We start from the raw sequence: 18,313 nt of genomic DNA, 5'->3' as shown, positions 1-18,313 counted from the left end.
ATTGAAAGCTATACTGGAGAAAAGTTCTTCATTCTTTTTGTTGATGATTACTCAAGAATGATGACTGTAATGTATCTAAGGAAAAAATTAGAAGCATTTAAAAAGTTCAAATGGTATTTGGCAAGAGTAGAAAAGGAAATAAGGAAAAGATTGAAATGCTTGAGGTTAGACAGAGGTGGAGAATTCATTTCACATGAGTTCAATAACTTTTGCATTGAAAGAGGAATCAAAAGACAAGTATCAGCCCCTGGAACTCTTGAACAAAATGAAATAGTTGAAAGGAGGAACAGATCTATCATGGATTGTGCAAGAACCTTAATGATTGAAAAGAGCATTGCTATTAAATACTAGAAAGAAGCTATCAGCACTGCAGTTCATACCTTGAATCGAGTACAGCTGAAAAAGGACTCATTCAAAACTCCCTATGAGCTATGGTATGGCTATAAACCTAATGTAAGTTATCTAAAAGTATTTGGAAGTAAATGTTACATTTTGAAAGAATCTAGAAAAGAAAAATTTGATGTAAAAGGTGATGAAGGAATATTTTTGGGATACTCTTGCAAAAGTAAAGCATATAGATGTTTGAACTTGTCTACTTAAAAAGTCATAGAAAGTGCACATGTGAAAGTTGATGAGTTTGTAGAAAGGACTGAAGAAGAAAGAAAAAGGGAACCAAAAGATTATAGAAGGTTTATTTTCACTGAACCTGATATAGTTTATTAGATGGATGTCAAGTCAGCATTCTTCAATGGTATATTGGATGAAGAGGTTTACATTGAACAACCTGAAGGTTTTGTTGATCCAGATAAGAAGAACATGGTCTGCAAATTACACAAGGCATTGTACAGTTTGAAACAAGCCCCTAGAGCATGGTATGAAAGATTGCATAACTATCTTATTCAGATTGGTTTTCAAACAACTAATGATAACAGTAGCTTGTATATAAAGGAAGGATTAGATAATAAGATTGTCTTGGTAGAAATATTTGTAGATGATACTGTTTTCACAGGGAATTATGATCTTTGCAAAGAATTTTTAGAAAAAATGAACAAGGAATTTGAAATGTCTATGTTTGGAGAGATCAAATTCTTTGTTGGTCTTCAAATTCAATAGAATAAAAATTGTATCGACATCACTCAATCAAAATACATCAAAGAGATATTGAAAAAGTTTGGTATGGAAGATTGTAAACTAGTTGGGACTCCTATGTGTACTAGATTAAAACATACCAAGGAAGATGAATCAAAAGAAGTAGATCAAACATTGTATAGATCTATGATTGGAAAGTTGCAGTATGTAGCCCATACTAGACCAGATATTGCCCTTGCAGTTGGTATTGTAGCAAGATTTTCAGCAAAACTAAGAGAAAATCACATGATGGCAATCAAAAGAATAATGAGATATTTGAAAGGAACTAAAGATTATGATTTATGATACAAATTTGGAGGTAATCTGGATTTGAAAGTGTTTACTGATGCTGATTGGACAGGAAACCTTGATGACAGAAAAAGTACAAGTGGAGGAGCATTCTTTCTTAGAAAAAAGTTGGTTTCTTGGACAAGCAAAAAGAAGAATTGTACATCCCAATCTATAGCAGAACCAGAGTATGTTGCTATTGCAGTAAACTATTCTAATATTGTTTGGTTTAAACAATTGTTGGAAGGCATGAAGGTAGAAATCAAAGAACCAGTTGTTATGTTTTGTGATAATACAAGTGTAATCAACATATCTAAGAATCCAGTGATGCATTCCAGAACCAAGCACATTGCAATAAAATATCACTTTGTCAGAGAATTGGTGCATGATAAGGAAATCAGATTGGAATATGTCCATACAAAGGAACAAATTATTGACATATTCACAAAACCATTACCTAAGGATGCATTCTTGTATCTAAGAGGTAAGTTAAGGGTCACTCCCCTATCTGAAGTTCACTAAAAATGAAGTTTTAGTGATGCATCAACGCATACCAAGTTGAAGATCTATTAGTTGATGTAACATAATAAAAAAATATTGCATATGAATTGGTATTCGAGGTACATTAAAATTTATTTGAGTTGTGTTGTCTTTGGCATGTGTTGTCAAAGAGGGAGAGTTTTATTGTCATATCTTTCTAAAATTTGTTTGGGAGAAGTAATGGAATTCCCTCACATAGGGAGATTACTGAAAGAGGGAGAGTTTGCTATCTAACATAGAAAATTGTTCTAAACAGAAGAAGACTTGTTAGACTTGTTTTTAAATTTCATTCTTCTATGACATGTTGTGTTGCTATCAATGCCAAAGAGGGAGATTGTTCAATACATTTGTTAATTGTGTATTGTCTTTACACAAATGTCATATCAGTCATCAAACATAATCGACCGAGCTTAGATGATTAGCAAACCAATTTATAGTGTCTACTGATTGTTCCTAAATATTACTTAGTAAAGTCAATTCTTACCGAGCTCACTTGGGCATCAAAGGATTTTGTAGCAAAAAGTTAGTGTTAACCAAGCTCCCAAGGTTAACGAAGAAAAGTTAATGTTTACCAAGCTCACTCGAGCATCAAAGGATTTTGTAGCAGAAAGTTAGTGTTAACCGAGCTCCCAAGGTTAATGAAGAAAAGTTAATGTTTACCGAGCTCACTCGGTTATCAAAGGAAATGTGGTAGAGAGTTAGCTTCTACTGAGCTCATAAGGTCAGCAAAGGAAGGTCAGTGCTAACCAAGTTTACTCGGTCTACAAAGGATTTTTGTAGGGTTTGCAGTGTTTACAGAGCCTCACTTGGTTAACACTAGAAACCATTCTGGAGCAGTGGTTACCGAGCTAGGTTGGCCAATGAAGGATTTTATTGTTTTGATATTAAGTTCAATTGTTTTGTGCAGCCGACTTGATAATCTGAAAGGTATATATTTAGATGTTCAAGTTGTGAATTGAAATATATGTGTGTATGTGTGAGGATGGAATAAGTGAATATTGAGCAAATTCTAATGAAGGATTAGATATCTTGGAGGAGCTACAAAGTTGTATTCGATCAGTAAGGATCTAGTAAAGTAGAACAGTTAGATATCCTAGAGGAGCTGCAAAGTTGTATGTGATCAGTAAGGATCCAGTAAAGCAGAATAGCTAGATATCCTAGGGGAGCTACAAAGTTGTATTCGATCAGTAAGGATCTAGTAAAGCAGAACAGAGATCTATAATCAGCAAAAGATAAGTTACATATCATTCAGGTCACCTCATTGTTGCTTTCTAATCATTGTAACAATGAATCTAGAATCTCTTAATAGTGTTGGTTTAACAGCCATTTTTTAAATCCTCTAATAAGGTGACAATTCAGTTGAATTGTTCTAAAGACCTCTAACTAGGCCACTCCTAATAGGGTGATTAAATCCTCTAACAAGGTCACACCTAATAGTGTGTATTGTAACCTTTAATAGGGTTGGCTCCTAACAGGGCTCACTTCAGAAGAGTGAAAATTGGTGACTAGTTAATTGGTGGTTTTTCCCATATTGGGTTTCCACATTAAATCTGGTGTCTCTTGTGTTCATTTATTTTAATCTTTGCAAGCATATTAATAACTATGAATGCTAGATGATCAGTAATTAGTTAATCTACCAAGTTATAGTATTCCTACACTGTTTACCAAGTATCAGCAGTAAGTAAAGACATCTAAGGGATTTATTTTTGGAATTGATTTTTGTGGTAACTGATTCACCCCTCCCCTCTCAATTACTTCATCTATATTTCCAATAGAGGTAACTCAGGATGATTTGAATAGTCATGTGGCTGCAAATATTAAAGAATATCTACCTCTTTAGAATTAACCAGATGGTCAAGAAACTAGAGAAGCCATTAGCTTTGTTGTTTATGAAGAATGAATTGATTATCATGTGTATATCTCCTTGAGAGATATTGAAGGGAAATCTAGAATGAGGTCTTATCTCCCAACATGAAATAGTTTGAGATTCAAAAGGATAAAGCCTTTTGGGAGGAAAAATAAAAGAGGAAGGCAAGAATTCCTATGTTGCAAGTGGTGGATAAGGAGGATTTCAATGTTAAGTTGGTAGAGTCTGACATCAAAGACCTTAGTGATGATCCTCTTCATGGTGTTCTACAAACTACTAAAGTTGTTTCTTTGTACTTGCTAAGGTTGGAAAAATGGACATTTCTCTCCATCAAAATGATGAATTTAAAATATAGAGAATTAGAAGGGAAAATGGAGGAGATGTAGAGAAAAATGCATGAGCAAGGGTAGAAAGAGAAGGTAATGGAGCAGAAGGGGAACATGGAGATAATAGAAAATGGGAAAAGTAACAAAAAATGCACTGAATAGATGCTAGAATTTGTTGGATATGATGCTTAAGTGTATCAATAAGGTGTTGAGTCACATGAATTGGAGAAAAGAGGTGAAGCTTGTGCTTGACTTAGAGGATGTTAAGAAGGAAGATGTGGAGGTTGGTCTTGGAAAATGTACCTTTTCCAACACTAAGAAGAAGTAGAAGAAAGAGACTAAGACTGACTAGAAAGACATGAAAGAGCTCATAGAGAAGATAAAAAAGTATTCAATAGGAGCTAAAAAGTAAGGTAGAATAATTAGCCTAGTTCCTTCCACTTTACTATTGTCTATTTTTGTTTTTTTTTATTTAGTTAGGTTGTACATTTTTAAGTTTTGTTGTTTTTAGTGTTGGTTTTTCCAAGTACTACTAGTTGTGGCTTTAGGTATGTCTTCTGATCAGAATATTGTTTTATTTTTGGTCTTAACTTCTATTGTGATATGTAAAATGATTGGGTGTTTTCAGTCCCCTATAAAAACCATGTTTTAGCCTTAATAAAAAATACTTATATGATAAGAGATGATGTCATGATAATCACTTTTGAGGCCTACAGAATGTCTCATTTTTCCTTTATTATGTGTTGCATTTTATCATGATACATATAGGCAGATATATATGCATATGCATGTATATGTACACACATAGTTTGTTTCTCTCATGTGGTTGTAGGTCGTAGATATCAATTCTGCCTAATTTGGTAGGTTGAAGTGTGTATTAACGTATTCAATGAGAGTTGAAAATGAATATAAGGCACAATATTTTAGTTCCATCCAAGCCATCATCCACATATAAATGATTATGCTTTATGTTGCCCACTTGGATTGTCACTAAAACAACTCTAAATTTTTGTGATTCCTTTTGTTCTGGTTTGCTTTGATTAGTGCTTGGTTGATTGTCCCATGGTAGTCTATGTTATAATAGATGGTATAATTAAATTAATGTTTAATTACATCGATATTAGTAATAAATATATTATTAATATTATACTAATGTCAGTGATATTCTTTATATTATATAACAATAAATTTGTATTAGTAATGTGAATTTAACGTAGAATAATTAATTATTTAATTTAGTAAAATATAATATTTTTAATTAATATTAAATTAATATTGATGATTTTGATGTTGTGAATTAAATGACAAATAATAATGGTGTTAAACTTATATTGTGTATAATTTTTTTCATAATTATAAGGAAATATAAATCCAAAATGAAATATTTAATAAATACTTTTGCATTAATAAAGTTAAAATGATTTTAAAAATGAATGGAGCAAAGTTATGTTTTTGGGTTTCCTTGTGTGACTTTTCATTTTATTTATAGGATTTGAAGAGTTTCTTCACAACTTTATTTGTGAGAGCACATCAAACATTGGATATCTTTTTTTTTTTTGAATGAGGTTACATTATATATTTATGGTATATGTAGTTTGACAACTGCATAACCATAGTGTAATTTATACACATTTAAAATAATCAATAGTTTAACGCCAATATTTTCCCACTCATGCAACCCCCATTCATTTATCTTAAAGACATAAAATCATCTTTAGGGACCCTCCATTTAACCTTATTACATAACAAGGCATAATGATTACATATTTGAAATATATATATATATATATATATATATATATATATATATATATATATATATATATATATATATATATATATATATATGTATATGTACACACTTTCTCCTCTATTTAGGAAAAAAGGTTGTAGGCATTATTGTAAAGGACAATTCTTCTATTTTAAATTTTACTACTATTATTTTGTTTGAAATGAAGAATATATTTTTCAATATTTAACTTTATTGATAGACCTCTATTAGAAAAAATAAATTATCCTATATATATATATATATATATATGCTTTCCAAACATTAATCATAGAACCCATAGTATTCTATTTCATTAAATTGTTTACATTTGAAGATAGGAAAAACTTAGATTAGAAATGTTATAATATTTTTTTAAAAATAATTATTTGTTATATATTTAAAATAGAATATCTAATTCTTATTAAACATTTAACAAACAAAGTATTCTTAAATGGCTTAGATCTAAACTAGACATTGGCTAGCAACACAAAAAATATTGTAAATAACTTTTGTAGTTAAAAATGTTTCATTCATAAAAATGTGTGGTATTTTTGTATTATTTTGTTCTAGAAATATTGTGTTTCTCTTTGGAGTGATTTTATATATTTTTCTCTTTAGTGCTATCAATCAATATGCTTCACACAATACTAGATTATTAACGTTTTCCTTTGCCAAGCTAACTATTCTTCTATACAACTATCTTGTTTATTTATTTCAAATTTTGTTGTTCATTTTTAATTAAAAGTTTCATTGACAATTCTTTTACAATTTATTTTTGAAATTGAAAGCAGTCCAACAAATGGAGGCTAACCCAATATCAGCAAGCTACGCAACAACTAAAAATTAGGAAAATAAAATTAACTAACCCCCCTTTTCAATTTCAAAATACCCAAACTAAAGTGTAACAGCTATGAGAAAGAAAACTATAGACAATATACAACATCAAATATATAAATATTGTAATAAACACGAGTCAATAAAAGCACCATTAATAGAAGCCTCATGGAGTGAGTGTTATACTAATAAGCATAAGAAATACTTAAACTTAAACTAAAGGGGGAACTAATTCCCCTTTTTCTTCTCCCTCCCTTTCAGTTTATCCAGTTGTAGTTAGACCCAATCATCTGCCATAGACTTGTAAAGAAAACCTGTAGTGTCCACTCCCACCGCAGAAGTCAAGCCCTCTTTCTCTACATGTAGTAGGTGTAGGGTGGAAGCCATTAAGTCCATAACCCTCACAAAAAACCTAGTGACCTCATCAAACCTCTACTTTAGGATCTCCTTCCTTTCCTCCATCCTTTTAAGGTTTATGTTAGTGACCCCCAAATCTTTATTTTGAACACCAGTAGGTTTGGACCATTGGGTGTCCTTCTCAAGGGTTTGATCATTTTTTTGGTATGACATTGGGGGGAGGTGAGAATCTCCCCCTTCTTGCCCCCTATAATATTAGGGGTATTGTTCATATGAGCATCAGATACATGAGAAGGAAGGGTGCTCAATTTACTATTATCCTCACCCTTTCCCTCAATAACAATTTTTTCTTCCTCTTCTCTAACATATTACCTCTGGGAACTCTTGCTCTTCTATGTTTTTTGAGGTAATTTTTGGCTACCACTATCAGTGGATTTAGAGCAATGGGGGCTTTCAAGCTTACATACAAGGACAAAATTGACTCTCTTCTTCTTATTTCTCAGGCTTCTCTGCCTTCCACCATCAATTTCAACATCTGAGTCCACAATCTAGATGCACTTCTCCATTTTGATTTGCTTTAGGAGGGTGCATTTCAAGGTTTTAATTTCCACAATGGACTATAATGGGCACCCCTAGATGTCCCAAAAACTAAACCAAATTGCTGAAAGGAATTATGTCAAACAGTTTGCATTCAACTTCTTATTTCTCCGTTTAATATTTTAAACACCTTATAACTCCGAAAATCAAACGTTTATTTGTTTGTTGTGTTTCATGCATGGAATTGGTATCATACAACATAAGCAAGAAAGAAACTACAATGATATGCAAAGTGGAAATGAACTACTGCTAATAAAATGTTATTTTCATAATTCATAAAACCAAATACATGGCAGATTTATCAACTCACTAATTACTTCAGCAGTATTGATATAATACTACAGCCCATGCTTTCGAATTTGCTGCTACAATACTTTGTCCTTCAATCAGTCCACTACCTTCATAATACCATTCCCTCAAAGCGGCATAAGCGTCGGACAAGTAGTGAAGAAGATATGAGCAAAATACCAAATCTGCCTGTAGCCAGAAATGCAACTAAACTACCTAACAATGAAGCCAATAAAAAAGAATTCCAAAGGCCAAACCCCAAGGGAATGACGTCTAGAATGTTACAAGAGAGGATAGACGTCCTCAAATGCCAAGAACGGAGCTGCAACTCACACACCAATTTCTTCTCATATTCAACCTGCCTAATGAAGCCACAAATGCTTCCTTTTATTCTATTTCCAAGGGTCCGCTCAACTCATATGGGCAATGTGGGATAAAATATGTGTAATATATAAAACATATATTAAAATACCCCTTATGTCTCCCTTGGGTACACATCACCATAAAATAAATATTAAAGTAAAACTTTAATATTTTACAATTAAATTAGACGTTACTTTAATAAAACTTCAGGCATTAAAATGTATTAGCAATCGGACTCCGAATAATGCGAGTGATAGCTCATCGGAAAGCTCTCACCGAGGAGTATCGAATCCAATCACCAAAATTGACTTGCACTATGTCCTGCCGACTTACTAAAAATAGTAAGTATGCCTGAAACTGAGTAAATCAACTTCATTTTGGCCCAAACTAGAAATGACTAGGCCAAAACACTCCAGGATCCCATTAAACCCTCTGTTAGCCCTCAGGACCATGTAGAACAAGGCTAATGCACACACACTTGGTCAACTGCTAAAATGGGGACATTACATGGACAATGACTCAATAAAGATTTATGGGGTGGAGGTAGAAAGAGTTGGATTAGGAAGAACCGTTTTCACATTTATACGCTAGATGGGGGCAAAGGTTCTTAGGAAAATAATATAATTTATACATAAAGGCCTAGTGCATGATAGTCTAGGATTTGCCCTTTTTAATCTTCTCCCCAACCCTAAATATGTTGAGTTCCATAGAATACAAAAGAAATAATGGGAAGGATATGAGGTCCTAATTATGAAAATGAATTAATATGAGGAAATGGTAGTAGTAGAAAATCTAAAATCTATGCTCAAGCATGAGATATTGCATAATAGAATAAAATACCTCCTTCGAGGGATCAGAAAGCTCTATTCTAACAAACCCAAAACAATCACGCACATGGATTCCTCTAAGTCAGAAAAATTGATTGAAACTCATTTCATAAATGACACAGATTTGTTTCCTCCATTTTCTGCCCTCTAGGTGTAAACCACCAACCCTACTTAAGACATCTTCATTGATCTCAAATGTGATCCTATTCATGACCACCCTCCTAGTAGTCCAAGAGTTTACAAACTACATAGACATTGCTTCATCATATACTTCAATGCACTACATAAACAACACCAAACCTCCCTCTCTCAAATATGTCCATGTCGCCTCCTTGTAGTTTTTAATAGAACTTGACTCAATATGAACAAAGTTCCTACCCATTTCCTCAATCTCACCAAGGTCCTCAATTAAATCCTTGGAGATATCCGACATAACCCTAGCTCAGCTCGGATGAAGGCTAGAAAAACTAGATAGAGCACCCATAAACTTGTAACTTATGAAAATGAAATGATGAACACCCAAATACAATGACATCAAGAAATAAAAACACTCAACAACCTCGGTCCATGAAAAACCCATTATTATCTTTGGTAGTTTCCACATTAATTAAAACCCCACTTGCTTTCTTTTAGATACGAGTACCTTTAATTTTAAAATTCCCCATCCTTTCCCTTCTAACATGATACCAACAAAGCACACAAAAATTGGTGTACCAATTTAGGCAATTTTTTCCAACTTTATCACCCTTTCACTAACCAACCATAGTGTTATTGGAATTAATGCTTATACGGTAACCTTTTAGCAAGCCATCCCCAGTAATAATTACCATCGAAAAGGCCATATAAATAGCATTAATAAAAGATCTAATCAACATTTGGTATCTTTATTAATTTATTCATGAATATGAGCGAAAAGCTTATTCACATTTTCCCTAGTGCACATGTCCATAGTTTCATGTCCCATCACTACTAGTGCATTCACCACACCATTGCCTTCATGACAAATGTGTTGAAATGACACATCCTAGAGGTTTGACATTAAACTACAACCATCTTTAATTATTTGGGATATAGTCTAGCCAACTCTATTTATTCCTTTTAAAGCTTCAATAATTAGCTGAGAATCTCCCTACAATCAAATTTTCAATATCCCATGGATTGGCAAATTTAACCCCCCAAAGTAGACCCATAGCTTCACCAAAATTTCTACTATTTTCTCCGTAGTTGCGGGAATAGGCCATAATGAGGTTTCCATGGTTGTCTCTTACAATGCCACCTGCAACAACTTGAACCCCCCTTATAGAACCATCAAAATTAAGTTTGAACTAGAGGGTGGTGGAATGTTTACATTTAACTGGCTCCGAGGCCAACAATTTAGAGTCATCGACTTTGGAGACTAGATCCTCAATTCACCAATTATCCGCAATAACACATTCAAAAGGTGTCAGTGGGTGAGAGGGGGTCCACCATTTCCAATTAGGGGGTCTAGCTTTTATAATTTTTTATTTCATCACTTCAACTTGAATTTCTCCTATGGGTTATATAAACTAGACTAACACATCTAGTTCTCTTAATGTGCTTGCAATTGAATAGTTACCCATCCTTTGCTTGTAGTTTTTGTCTCTAAAGTAAAATTCATTGACAAAATTGTCATTTCTACATGTAAGCAATGTTTGTCTCATAGGCAACATTGACATATGTTAGTTACAATCCAACTTATGTTCTCGGTAACTATTTGAACTTCTTAATATACACTACAAAAACAAACATGCACCTATCTCTTGTATTTTTTAACCCTCGCAAAATGCAATGGCTCTAGTTCAATCATGATTCTAGTTTTGAGAAATAAAAATATATTAATGAGGACTCTTTTGTAATATTTCTTGTCTAAGTTATGGTTTCCTAATATATCAACCATTACATCTGCTAATTCTTATACACAAGTTAAACTACATACTAAACAATATTATATTCAAAATGATTGACAAACACTAATCACTTATGTAAAATAGAACGAATATAATTGTAGAACCTACATTAAAATATTACACAAATCAATATTTAGTGTGTTATTTAAGTTCACATGACTTAAACACCACAAACTAGAACTTCTTTCCCTAACTAAAAATATTAAATAATCAAAATTAACTCTCTCTTTTTCAAACTTATATTTTTCTTTAATGTATAATATTTAGAATGACGATTTAAACCAGACGCCACGCCACGCCACGCCACCACACTACACCAATTCAAATACATTTTTTAACTAACATTATAGACGCCCTTATTAAATGGAAAGATATAGAAAGACTAAAAAGAGAAAAACTAATGAGACTGGCCCATTGAAAATTAACAAGTGACCTTTTGCAGGGATGTGAGAACAACTTTGCTCGTTGTGGTGGCTTCGATCTCGAACTGGTCATAATGAGCAAACATATGCGCCACCAGAAGCCTTGACATCATCACCACCAAGTCCTTCCCCGCACACTGCTTGTTATGCGCCGTCGTCTCCTCGGTCTCGCGCCCATTTGACCACAGCACATATTTCAACAACTTCTCCCCTTCTTCTCCCATAAAACGCCGCGGAATACACCTTCGGATCTCTTGTTGCAAATGGCTGATACCCGCAAAGCATCTCCCCTTTCTTCACCGCATATCTCCCATCGTGCGACTCCACCACCAAATCGTCTTTCGCATGTCCGTATTGGAACGGCACGGGCGGATCGATCCTCAGCGCTTCGTACACCGTCGACCTCACCAACGCCCTGCTCTCCAGCGCTGTCATCTTCAATCCTCCGTTTTCTTGAATGGCGGCTCTCACTTCTTCTGCCAGAGCTGCCTGCACTTCCTTACCCGCCGCTGCAATGTGTTTTATGAGACTGGGGAAAAATTCATTCCTCCGAAGGCGTTGAAGCAAATGTTGAACACCAAATTATGACACGCCTCGTCTCGCTTTAGTCCGAACTGCTCCTCCGCCGCATCCAGCGCCTCTTTCCCATACGTCCAGAAGAAATCGTAGACTTTGTTGTAATCCCCGCGAACAATCAGTGACGGCAGAGGGCCCGCGTGGATTGTGACTTCCTCCAAGATCTTGGGAAACACGCCAGTGGTTCCAATTGGAGCGAGCTGAAGACCAATCCACTTCGTTCCCAAGCTGGCAGCTCCCGCATCTGATGGATCTCTGTTGAGCACAAACCTGCAGAGAAAATTAAAACACATTTGCAAATTCTCGCTGTTAAATTCGGCCTTGCCGAATTCGGCATATTGTTCGTCAAACTTAGCCCACATCTCTCCAGCAGCCCGCTCGAACTCCGGGAAGCATTTGTCTGCATTTGTCTTGAGTACATGGAAGCAGAAATTCTTGAACTTGGTGTGATTTTCTTCAGACGGGTCCAAATAAGAGAGCAGTCGGTAGCCGCCGGTGAAGTTTGTGCTGGGCATGTAAACTCCCGTGAGGACGTCCTTCTTCTCCACTTTATTCATATCGAAGAGTACGGGAAAGCTCTTGGCGTCCAGCAGCATTATGACGCGGGGATCGGGAAACAGAGGAGGACCAGTCGGCATATTGACTCTGAATACGGTGCTCTTGTATTTCTCAATACGCTTCTTGAAGAAATTATCGACTCCTTCCTTCACGAAATAGTCGAAACGATCGGCAATGGCTCCGATGACAGGCAAACCATAGTTTCCAGGGACCTCCTGAACTACTTCATCGTTAGAAGAAGCCATGCTCAACCTCCTCTCCCTCTCAACTCTCCAATCAAACATTAACTTGGGAATCTGAATACGATAACAAGAAATCGGTTTCTGTGGATAGGAGCACGAAGATAACTACTTATATAACTTTAAAAGATGCTGGGTTAACCAACAATTCCTGAGTTTCAATTGCCGTCTAATGAAGGGAAAATTAATATAAATTTGCGGCACACTGAGGATCCCGATCATCGGTGATTTTGATTTGTGATTTAAAATGTTTGTGATCGACTTCACTATCATTCTGGCAGATATAAAACACCAAGACGATGCTCGTAAAGAACGCGGGAACGTGCTCCATGATATCCCCGAGTCGCGGGAGATATTTTAATTTCAACAGCGTTGAATTTATGATGAAATATAAATGTTTAATTGTTAATCTACTAAATTATATGTCCTTTCACATGTTTAATTTTTAAATACTAGATTTAATTAGTTGATAACAAATGGATTAGTGATATACACGTTGCTTACATATTTTATTTGTTAATCAAATATCAAAATCAGTATCTATCATTCTAGAAGATCATGTTATGAAAAGTCTTGTTATTTCTTTCGAAAGTAGAATATCATTGTATTCATTAGTTCTATAAATACTGAAAAAATGGTTAGTCTATCTCTTGAATTTTTTTTGTTATCTTGTGACATGATCAATTTTAGCTATTTTTCATCTATTTTGAGTGATTTTTTTTTTTTTTTAAATTATCATTAATTAATATCATTTTTATATTTATTTTGATTAATTTGTAATTTATATTAAGTTTAATTAAATAACTTTTTTAATTATTTAATTGATGTCCTAATATGTGCGTAGAAGGGGTCAATTATTTAATTAATATTTACATGTAATAATGTTCCCCATTGTGCATAAATCAATTTCATTTACTTTGTTGTCTTTTATTCCACCTTTAATTTCAAATGACTTTTTATTTCTTATTTTACACTGCATCTAAATATTTTACTTTTAAAATGACTTTTAAGCTTTCCTAATATTGGGAAAATTGATGTATTGATTCTATAATTGTGCTTCTATTATTGACATGTGGCTCTTCTATTCCATCTAACATTTCATTTTTCCTTTGTGACAAGGTTAACAAGATGGTTAGGAACAACATTACATTAACAACTAGGGTGTGGTAAGAGTAACGATGTTGCTTCTAGACTTAAGATTAGTATAATGGGAAATGTTAAATATAGGGTTAAGGTTGGGGATCATATTAGACTCTTTCTAATAGGGTAGTATTACAAGTAAGGTAAGGGTTAATTAAGGTGTTTGGCAATGTGAAAATGTATAGTTTACAACTACTGTTAAAACATGTATAGTGTTAGCATTAGGTTTAATATTACGTCGAGAGTATCTATAATATAATGGACATTGTTAGTGACATGATTTAGGTTTTAAAGATAGGATTAGTGGCATACACTAAAACAATTAGGGATAGGGGTAGGCTTGGAATTACAGTTTTGGTTAACATATTTTTCAGTTAGAATTATTATAATAGTTTTTGAAGTATTAGATAGCACCCAATAAAAATGGGGGGCTAACCCCAAATAACAAAAAGGCTAAAGAATCAGCTGGAGATTACCTCCCAATTATCTATCCCATGCCATCTTTAAACTTCAAAAAACAAGATATGTCCATAACATAATTCACAGTACTACCAGTCCTTAAGCTAATATGAAGAAAAGAATGTAAACTAGACCAACAACACCTAAACAAATTGTTGCTATAAATTGACATAAGCATAAAAAACTAAAATCCTATGGGGTGCCAAGTTCATAGTTATGAGCATAAAAACAACATAAAAAATATGAGAATAAGGGCTAGCCTCCCTCTTCTTGCCCATGCTTGTCCTCCTTCTTTTCCTCAGGAACATCCTTGTCCACATCCTCCCCCTCCACCTTAACTGGTTTGTCCAAGATGGTCTTTAGCCAGTCCTCCACCAGAAACCCATAGATCATAATACCTAACATTTAGAGGTAGCATTAATATAATATGGATTATGAGATTTAGGAAGCATCACAATTGGTGATTGTGAGGAAATATTAAATCAAAGCATCCTCATAAGAAACTTCACTTATTACTAAACCTTTAGGATTTGGAAGAGTGGTTCCTCACCTTAGGTGAATATCATTGATGGAATAGGTTTTTTGTTGAGTATCATTGGACGAATACACTTTTTTCTGAGCATGCATTTTATTAAGATATGGTGTTGGCAGAGTATGTAACTAAGTTTTCTTGGGTGGATTGGTATTGGTTGCAAGAGGAGGAAGCAATAAAGCTTTCTATTCAGGTTGTTGCAAGGCATTATATTATTGATTAGGTCACCACTAAGGTGACTGTTGCCAGTTATTTTGTGGGGCTTGCCATTGACAGGAATGTGGCTACCAATTTTGATTGGTCTATCACCATTTTTTCTATTGTGATGGGGCTTTCCAACTTGGTTGTTTTCATTGGCCATGTGGAGAATGTTTCCAAGATTGGTTATTATACATGGGTTGAAACTAAGTAAGCCAAGATTCCAATGATTTTGCTTTCAAAAATTACAATTTTGCCATTGATTATTATAAGTTTCAAAATTTTGGTGAGGCTCTTGAGGCATACCTTTTCTCTAAGCCCATGGTCTTCTTTGAGAAACATATTGTATATATCCATTATCATCAATTTATTTGAACTCCATTGTCCTATATAGTTGAGTTTCTACATTAGCAACCATCTTACATTTACAATTGTTCTTCTACTCCTGAGATTGAAGTAGAACTTGGCTAACATAGCATTGGCTTCTTCATGTTTCCTCTTGTCCTGCATGGTACCCAACTGAGCTATAACATTGTTAATAATCTCTTGCTTGAACTCAGATTTTTTTTTTGAAAGATCCAATTTTGATACACTAGCCAGAGTAGTCTTCAAAGTACCTCTTAATATCCTCCTACGTTCTTTGTGTAATATCTCCTCTAGCCATAAGGTCAGGGGCTTATACATTGGTTTCCTCTACTCCTCTTAAGAAAAAGATCCTTTTGAGATGGACCAATGAGCTAATGTGTAGTGTTCCTTTGCAAGTTATAGAGGAATCTTGAAACATAGTCTACACAAGTCTCATCTTCTTTCTACTACATCTGGAATATATCATCTCCTCCCATACTTCCTTAGCAATAATCTTTATATTTAGCAAGAAACAAGTTATTCATTCCATCCCAATCTACTACAGCATTAGTTCCTAATCCCATGAACCATCTTAGAGTTTTCTCTTTCAAAGTAGAGGGAAAAAATTTTAGCCTATGAGAATCAGTTGTGTAGTCATAACCTGTACAAACAATTTTCACCTCTATGAGCATTACCCAGATAAAATGAGTGTAATACTATCAATGCTTCTAACCAATTTATGATGCTAGTCCATACCAATGTTTGGTAATGCTCAATATGAAATAAAGTAAGGATATCTACAAATAGACTTCCAAAAGCCTTGCATTGAAGTCTAGGGAATAGCCTCACTTAGTCTATTCTTTGAAAAGTCTAGGAGATCTAGGCAATGAGGGGTAGAGCATGTAGATTCTGGAATATAACCATTGAACCTATTCCCTAACATGTCTGAAATTGTTACACTGCAAAATGGAATAGAGAAAAAGAGAAATAACTTTGTATGATATGGAATATTGCGTGAGCCCCCCACTAATGAGAGTGTGCCTACCATTTCATTATTTTAAAAATAATGAAGATTCATGAAAATTTAGACAAACATGCTGATCAACATGTCATTGTGGGTATGGAATTCTAGTTGCATGGGTGTGGAAAGTTCAACGAGTATTTTTCAAACTTTTGACGAACATGTTGACCAACATGTCATCGTAGGTTTGGCATCTGTATTCCATGGGTGTGTAAACTTTGACCAATGTTAGTCAAAAATTTGATGAATAGATTGATCAATTGTCAAGGCCACTTTTGACCAATATGGGTGTATAAATTTTGACCTCTATCTAAAATTGTCAAAATTTTGATAGGAAAAATACTGACAAGACTAATTGTGGATCTTTGGACTAATCTCAGTAGAAAATTTGACAATTTTTTGTTGAAAAAAGAGGTCAATTCTACTAGTGACATTATGTATGACAGCATATCATAATTAACAAATAAGGAAACACATTTCCATTATACCTATTCCTAATAATTGATTGAGTTGGCCTTGAGGCTTCCATAATTTACAATTAATAATATAGGACCATCACAAGATATTACAATAAAGTTCCACATGCTACAATGCAAATTACATCAATAATATAACATGGTCAACTTCCAAGGAATAACCTACATGTTATCCATCAAAATTCTTCACAAAGCAGGAAAACAATCATGCCATATCAAACATTTCTCTAACAAAAAACCAAGCTAGTTGAACATGTTTTAACTCCATCTTGAAAAGATACAACTAGACAACTCTAGATCCTGTCCACAACAAAAAAATTGTAACTTGTGTAAAATTTCATAATTTTTTTTTTATGAAAATAGACATAGAATCTATGTATATCCAAACACATACTACTAAGCCCACTTAGCTAACTCTCCAACAATGAACTCATTGAACAAAACTATCTTTGTAACTCTATGCAAACTATCTAGAAAGTCTGGTATGTTAATATCAATAACTGAAAAACTCATAAATGGAACATGTAAGAACGAAATCATCTACAAAATTATACTAGAAATAACTTAATGGAACTCATGGAAATATATTTGAGTCCATAGATAACTCCACACTCTTTGGCAAAATGAGGATGTAAAATTGGGTGGCCACACACTTATATCATATGCAAGAGATGATAAACAAGATCAACTATTCCTTTGATTTTATTAATAATTTAATAGAAGTTTATATAGTGTAGGAAATATTTAATAAATACATGTTAATTATTTATAGGAACATCGATTATGAGTAGATAGTAAACTGCAATGTATTATGCCAATAATTAAATAATTACAATCAATTCTCCTTCTTGCAGAAGAAGGAGCTATTCATTTTTTTAAATTGTATTTTACTCATCTACACTAAGAATAGATCAAAAAACATACCACCCACTCTACTTTTGAAAAGGAAGATTTTATTTGGCCTCTCTCTCTCTCTCTCTCTCTCTCTCTCTCTCTCTCTCTCTCTCTCTCTCTCTCTCTCTCTCTCACACACACACACACACACACACACACACACACACACACACACACACACACACACACACACAGATGCACATTAACATAATGATCACATTTCTATCATACAATTCTTATTGATCATTTATAATCTTAGAATTGAAATATCTCATTTAGAAAACTTCTTACAAGTGATACACTCAAAAATACATTTATAGATGCATAAGAGAATTTTAT

General features: G+C 33.9%; 1 pseudogene; it reads right to left on the bottom strand.

The window, feature by feature from the left end:
* Positions 1 to 11,377: 11,377 nt before the first annotated feature.
* LOC149576954 (allene oxide synthase, chloroplastic-like) lies at positions 11,378 to 12,918 on the bottom strand (annotated as a pseudogene).
* Between the last annotated feature and the right edge of the window lie 5,395 nt (positions 12,919 to 18,313).

The sequence above is a fragment of the Cupressus sempervirens genome, chromosome 1, assembly GCF_028749045.1.
Source record: "Cupressus sempervirens isolate cs-2001-9-10 chromosome 1, ASM2874904v1, whole genome shotgun sequence".
In the NCBI taxonomy this organism is placed as follows: domain Eukaryota; kingdom Viridiplantae; phylum Streptophyta; class Pinopsida; order Cupressales; family Cupressaceae; genus Cupressus; species Cupressus sempervirens.
The sequence above is the reverse complement of the archived record's forward strand: the minus strand, read 5'-3'. Positions and strand labels throughout refer to the sequence as shown.